At 46.7% G+C, this 6230-nt stretch overlaps 1 long non-coding RNA gene across 1 annotated transcript; it reads right to left on the bottom strand.

The window, feature by feature from the left end:
* Positions 1-3240, bottom strand: LOC119277659. The gene is made up of 4 exons (XR_005137262.1): positions 3098-3240; positions 2573-3000; positions 350-672; positions 1-265 (listed from the first exon to the last, which is right to left on the bottom strand). It is a non-coding gene; the product is annotated as an uncharacterized LOC119277659 (long non-coding RNA).
* Between the last annotated feature and the right edge of the window lie 2990 nt (positions 3241-6230).

Here is a 6230-nt window from a genome sequence, read left to right as displayed (position 1 = left end):
TCTCGGCCAAAGGTGTTCCACTCACCATTAAAGCATCCAGACCAACATAAATGTGATCGAAAGCCTCTGCACTTGCATCACCCAAACGTACTACATCCATGGCTTTCAAGTACAAGGTGGAGTGCCTACACGTGAATGACAGGTTAACTGGATCATCTCTCTGGTACTGAACCAGATGTTGGGGTAGTATGTCCCTCACGTCGTTTGTCCACCGCTTCAATATATGATTAGCCGGGATTTCCTCAGCATGAAGTATTTCCATCACCTGCGTCAGTGCAAAAACGTTTTAGTTTTGTTGGTCGCCGATACATTTTCTTTTCTAACGAACGGAGTTCATAAGTCAATTTACCCTTAGAACATGGCAGCATAACATCCCAGTGTGCTTGAACTGTCCACATTCACACGTAAATTCTTCTTTGTCTTCACTTATGTTCACCTCATACTCAACCCTGCTCCATTTCTCCCTTTTTGCTGCATTGTTGGGCACTATGACATACTTCCTCATCTTCTCTATTTCAGTGACATTGTACGCCGCCGTTTCAATTCAGTCCAAGCTCAGGCCTTATTACACTCTTTGTTGGCTCCTCCGCGTATTTGCGGATCGACTTCTCCATAGCACTCATTCTGGAAGGGCATGGCATCCGATCTGGTGGTGCACTACCCAGCCATAACCTGTAGTTCACGACAACACCATTAGCAGTCTTCAATCTGTTGACGATTTTTTCTGTTCTATATAACCCAAGTCAGACACCAAGACAGCACAACTCAGAATTGAAATGATAGCCCAAGGCTCCAAACGATTCAGATGCACACAATCCATTTGTACTAACCCTACGTTGAATGAAACCCAGACATTCTAATCTACAACTGAACTTTTTTTTCAGCACCCAGTAATGTGTAGGCACCAGACATTAAGGTTAAAATCCTACAGCACTAGGTGTTTGCGCTGAATATATGCTCGACATACAGTAATGCGCTGGTACTAAAGATAAACGTTAAATTCCTACAGCACCAATATCCTGCAGTCATACCTTTTTGTCCACGAGTTAAATGTATATACCCCCTTGAACTCTCACATTTAGACCACATAACCCCCTGGACTGAATTTTGGCCTACTTAATCCCCTGAACTTGCTTAAACCGGGCAAAACACCCCCTGGGGTCTGGTTTGGTGGTTTAGGACGGTGGTTTTGGGAATGTGCCAGTGGCCCCTGCCAGCGAGGCGTGTCAGCTGGATAGAAAAGGCGCGGAACAGCTGAGGGCCTCCAGAACTAGCGCGCGAATGATGTTCCCCCCTCTCTTCTTCCCTGAGCTAGGCTGAGGGTTCATCTTCTTTTCTTGCTAATCCTGCTCGAATCCATGGCGGCACGCAGCACAGGAAGCTCCTGTTCGTCCCGGTCGCCCTGTTCGTGGTCCACAGCACAGGCCTCACAGGCAGCTCCTATTCGTCCCGGTCGTCCTGTTTTGCAGCCCCGCTGCAACATTGGTCCTCCGATCCCGTATGGAGTCGCTATATACAGCAAATGCAGCTAAGGACGGTGATATTTCCTGCAGTGTTCTCTTTTTCTGGTTGGATTGACTTCCCTTCTCTGTTTTCTGATTTGGAATTTGTGTTCAGATTTTGCAAGAATTTTTGGCTCAGAGACGAACTGGAGAAAGAGAGAAAAGAAGTCTATCATCACGATCTTACAGAAGCAACGCACAAGTTTGAAATGCAGAAATTGCAGAAGTTGCAGTTCCAAGCTTTAGAAATAAAATCATTGAAGATGAAGTCAGATTGGAGTTGGTTTAGCAAGATGTGGTGGTTCATTTCCATTTCATTTTCCACGTTTGTTGGTAGGCTCTGTCAAGCAAGTGAGAATGGCAATATGATGACTGTGATTTGGGGTAGAAGCATTAGACAAAAAAAAGTATTTTGTATCAGGAGTACCTTTAGTATCAGTGACAATTTGTCTGAATATTGTCTGAAAAAATTCAAGAGTTTGTGTGTCTGAAACGAGTTTGTATGTGTATTTTCACTTTGACAAGAAAAGAACCAATATTATCTGCCATAGGCTGACCACAGCAACATTACGCAATAATCTTGGCACTGAGAACAAAACAACATTCATTATATATATAAGATTATATAAGATGCACTCAGGTTCAGTTTACATAGTTAGACTGAATTTTACAGCAACATGCATGAAACTTGGCATAACAGCAACACGAAACTTGGCTTTCAGTTCACATAGTCAAGACTGAATTTTACATAGCCTAAACCATAAACTGAAGTTTAACATGTCCAGAAGAGAAAGCTACAGCCACTGGATCTTTGACATCATCTTCACATATCCAAAAGACAAAGGTACAGCCATTTTTTCATACAAATCCTAACTCGGACTAGGCAAATGTATACATATTTCAAACGTTTGAACTACAAAAGCCCCCTAAAACCGTCGGGGCAGATGATCATCAAACCCTAGTCCCAAAATTGGAGCCCCACAAAACCACCATAATAAATAGCAACCACGGGCGACATTTCAATGCATCAGAACAAGAGCTTTTCACATTGGGGGATGAAGCACACTAACCTGATGGACGCCTGCCGGTGAGATCCTTCAGGGCATGCCAGTGCTCCTCGCCCTCACCGCGGTGGTCGCCCAAATCGCCGTTGTGGTCGCCAGTGGAGAGGGAGCGGGAGGGAAGGAGGTGAAAACGTGACACAGATGGAACCGAGATGGTCTGCTCGCAATTAGACCGAGTCCACCAGGTCCACCCAGGGGCCTGTGGATTCATCCTGTCGGTGGACTGCGCGGACCTCGTCGGCGACGAGTCCGGCCTTCATCGGATCCCAGCCCTTGCCGTGTCATTGCCTTCACCGGCGTTTTGCGGACCACATCCGGAGCCAGCCTTTGTGTCCGCCAGCACGACTGCTCCCGAACCGATGCTTGCCAGCAGGACCAGAGGCACCGGATCTGGCTGTTCATGGCTGTCGGCAAACTCCTCTCGCAGGGGGGATCTGAGTAACAGATAGCAATGGTGGCGCCTAGGCCCCGTCAGCGGGCATAACAAATAAATCTTGGTCAAGATAAAGCAGCAGATGAGAGATGCCTAACCTATCAACCGCATCCAAGAGGAACTCCATGCCACCATCCTCCATTATTTGCGCGCAGTGACTGCCGGTGTAGAACCTGCGCCGCCGGGAGGGGGTGGGGGTGCCGCCCACATACTAGGCGGATCGGGGGTGCCGCCCCCGTTTGCACACGCATAACAAACGTGCATAACAAATGGCTCAGGTTTTCTTAACGACCTGTTCCCGTAATCCCGTCACGTTCTGGTCCACGGACCAGACCACGCGCTCGTTTCCGTCGCCCATCCGCTACGCACAAGGCCCGTGTACGCGCACTGTTCCGTCCTGTATTGCGCCACCAGACCTATTTTCTACTCCCTCCTGTCCTTTTTACTCTCCACATTGAATTTGCCGAAAGTCAAACTTTGCTAAGTTTGATCAAATTTGTATTAAAAATTATTAGCATCTATAATATCTAATAAATATAATATGAAAATATATTTCAAGATGAATCTAATGATATTGGTGTTGTTATGTGAATGTCTATAATTTTTTATATAAACTTGGTCAAAGTTGGATGAGATTGACTTCGGACAAACCTAATATGCAGAGTAAAAAGGACCGGAGGGAGTAAATCCCGCGTCAGTCCAGTCAGACGTTTTTTTGGGGATCCCAAGTACAGAACGTAAAGTAACGATATCGAGCTCAGCTGAGCTCGGGCGCCAAAACGCCTCTTCCGCATTTGGTTTCTTGGGAGAAAAGCACCATTTTTAAGTTCATCACAAGCATCTGTCAGTGAACACACTTGGGTGTTTCCATGTCTGATGAAGAAGGGTTAGCTGGCTAAGCAGCTTATAACTCGTATACAACAGAGGGGGTGTAGCGACCCGACCTCAGATGGTCAAGTCTCTGTGCTTCAGTGTCATCCCTGGATCGGTAATGCTGACACACAGTACTCGAGGATTTATAACAGAGTAGCAATCACACACTTATTACAATAATATGGCTTAAGGCCATCTAATGCGATGACAGCGGAAGGCTTGGAAGATAAGGTGAATCCATCAACTCCAACGGCATAGCCGAGCTGCACGGCCACGACCTAACGAACATTACTCCTCGTCTGAAAAGTCGGCAACATAATACGTTGCAGCCCGAAAACGGGTCAGCACATGGAATATGCTGGCAAAGTAACACAGTAGAGTAAGAACAAAATAATACTATCACTATATGCATATATGGCTGGTGGAAAGCTCTATGGTTATAGTTTTGCGAAAAGCCAATTTTCCCTACAACAAAGAAATAGATTTTAATTTTTACTATCATGGTGGTTGAAACATCATTGAGAAGGTAACCCCAACTCAATCCTAATTAAAGTGATTAACAATCCAACAGTATTAATTAAACATGGTGAGATACATGTGATAACCCAAGTACTAGATACTCAAGAATTGTCCATAACCGGGGACACGGCTAACCATGATTAGATTGTACACTCTGCAGAGGTTTGCGCACTTTTCCCCACAAGACTCGATCGCCTCCGTTGGATTCCTCGCACTACATGTTGTTTGAGAAACGAATGACCGAGACACAGTCTTTCAGAAACGTTAACTCTCTACTCCGGGTAGACCATACCAAACCTACAAAACCCACTACCTGCTGATCTACCTCTTCAAGTGTTGGGTAACGTAGTAATTTCAAAATTTTCCTACGCACATGCAAGATCATGGTGATGCATAGCAACGAGAGGGGAGAGTGTAATCTACGTACCCTTGTAGATCGACAACGGAAGCGTTAGCACAACGTGGTTGATGTAGTCGTACGTCTTCACGGCCCGACCGATCAAGCACCGAAACTACGACACCTCCGAGTTCCAGCACACGTTCAGCTCGATGACGATCCCCGGACTCCGATCCAGCAAAGTGTCGGGGAAGAGTTCCGTCAGCACGACGGTATGGTGACGATCTTGATGTACTACCGTCGCAGGGCTTCGCCTAAGCATCGCTACAATATTATCGAGGACTATGGTGGAAGGGGGCACCGCACACGGCTAAGAATATGATCACGTGGATCAACTTGTGTCTCTAGGGGTGCCCCTTGCCTCCGTATATAAAGGATCAAAGGGAGGGTGCGGCCGGCCAGGAGAGGGCGCGCCAGGAGGAGTCCTACTCCCTCCGGGAGTAGGATTCCCCCCCTTTCCTAGTTGGAATAGGATTCGGGAAGGGGGAAAGAGGAGAGAGAGAAGGAAGGGGGGCGCCGCCCCCCTCTCCTTGTCCTATTCGGACTAGGGGGAGGGGCGCGCGGCCCAGCCCTGGCCACCTCTCCTCTCTTCCACTAAGGCCCACTAAGGCCCATATACCTCCCGGGGGGTTCCGGTAACCTCCCGGTACTCCGGTAAAATCCCGATTTCACCCGGAACACTTCCGATATCCAAATATAGGCTTCCAATATATCAATCTTTATGTCTCGACCATTTCGAGACTCCTCGTCATGTCCCCGATCCCATCCGGGACTCCGAACTCCTTCGGTACATCAAAACTCATAAACTCATAATATAACTGTCATCGAAACCTTAAGCGTGCGGACCCTACGGGTTCGAGAACAATGTAGACATGACCGAGATATGTCTCCGGTCAATAACCAATAGAGGAACCTGGATGCTCATATTGGCTCCTACATATTCTACGAAGATCTTTTATCGGTCAGACCGCATAACAACATACGTTGTTCCCTTTGTCATCGGTATGTTACTTGCCCGAGATTCGATCGTCGGTATCTCAATACCTAGTTCAATCTCGTTACCGGCAAGTCTCTTTACTCATTCCGTAATACATCATCTCACAACTAACTCATTAGTTGCAATGCTTGCAAGGCTTATGTGATGTGTATTACCGAGAGGGCCCAGAGATACCTCTCTGACAATCGGAGTGACAAATCCTAATCTCGAAATACGCCAACCCAACATGTACCTTTGGAGACACCTGTAGAGCACCTTTATAATCACCCAGTTACGTTGTGACGTTTGGTAGCACACAAAGTGTTCCTCCGGTAAACGGGAGTTGCATAATCTCATAGTCACAGGAACATGTATAAGTCATGAAGAAAGCAATAGCAACATACTAAACGATCGGGTGCTAAGCTAATGGAATGGGTCATGTCAATCAGATCATTCACCTAATGAT

This window comes from Triticum dicoccoides, chromosome 1A (genome assembly GCF_002162155.2).
Source record: "Triticum dicoccoides isolate Atlit2015 ecotype Zavitan chromosome 1A, WEW_v2.0, whole genome shotgun sequence".
In the NCBI taxonomy this organism is placed as follows: Eukaryota; Viridiplantae; Streptophyta; class Magnoliopsida; order Poales; family Poaceae; genus Triticum; species Triticum dicoccoides.
The sequence above is the reverse complement of the archived record's forward strand: the minus strand, read 5'-3'. Positions and strand labels throughout refer to the sequence as shown.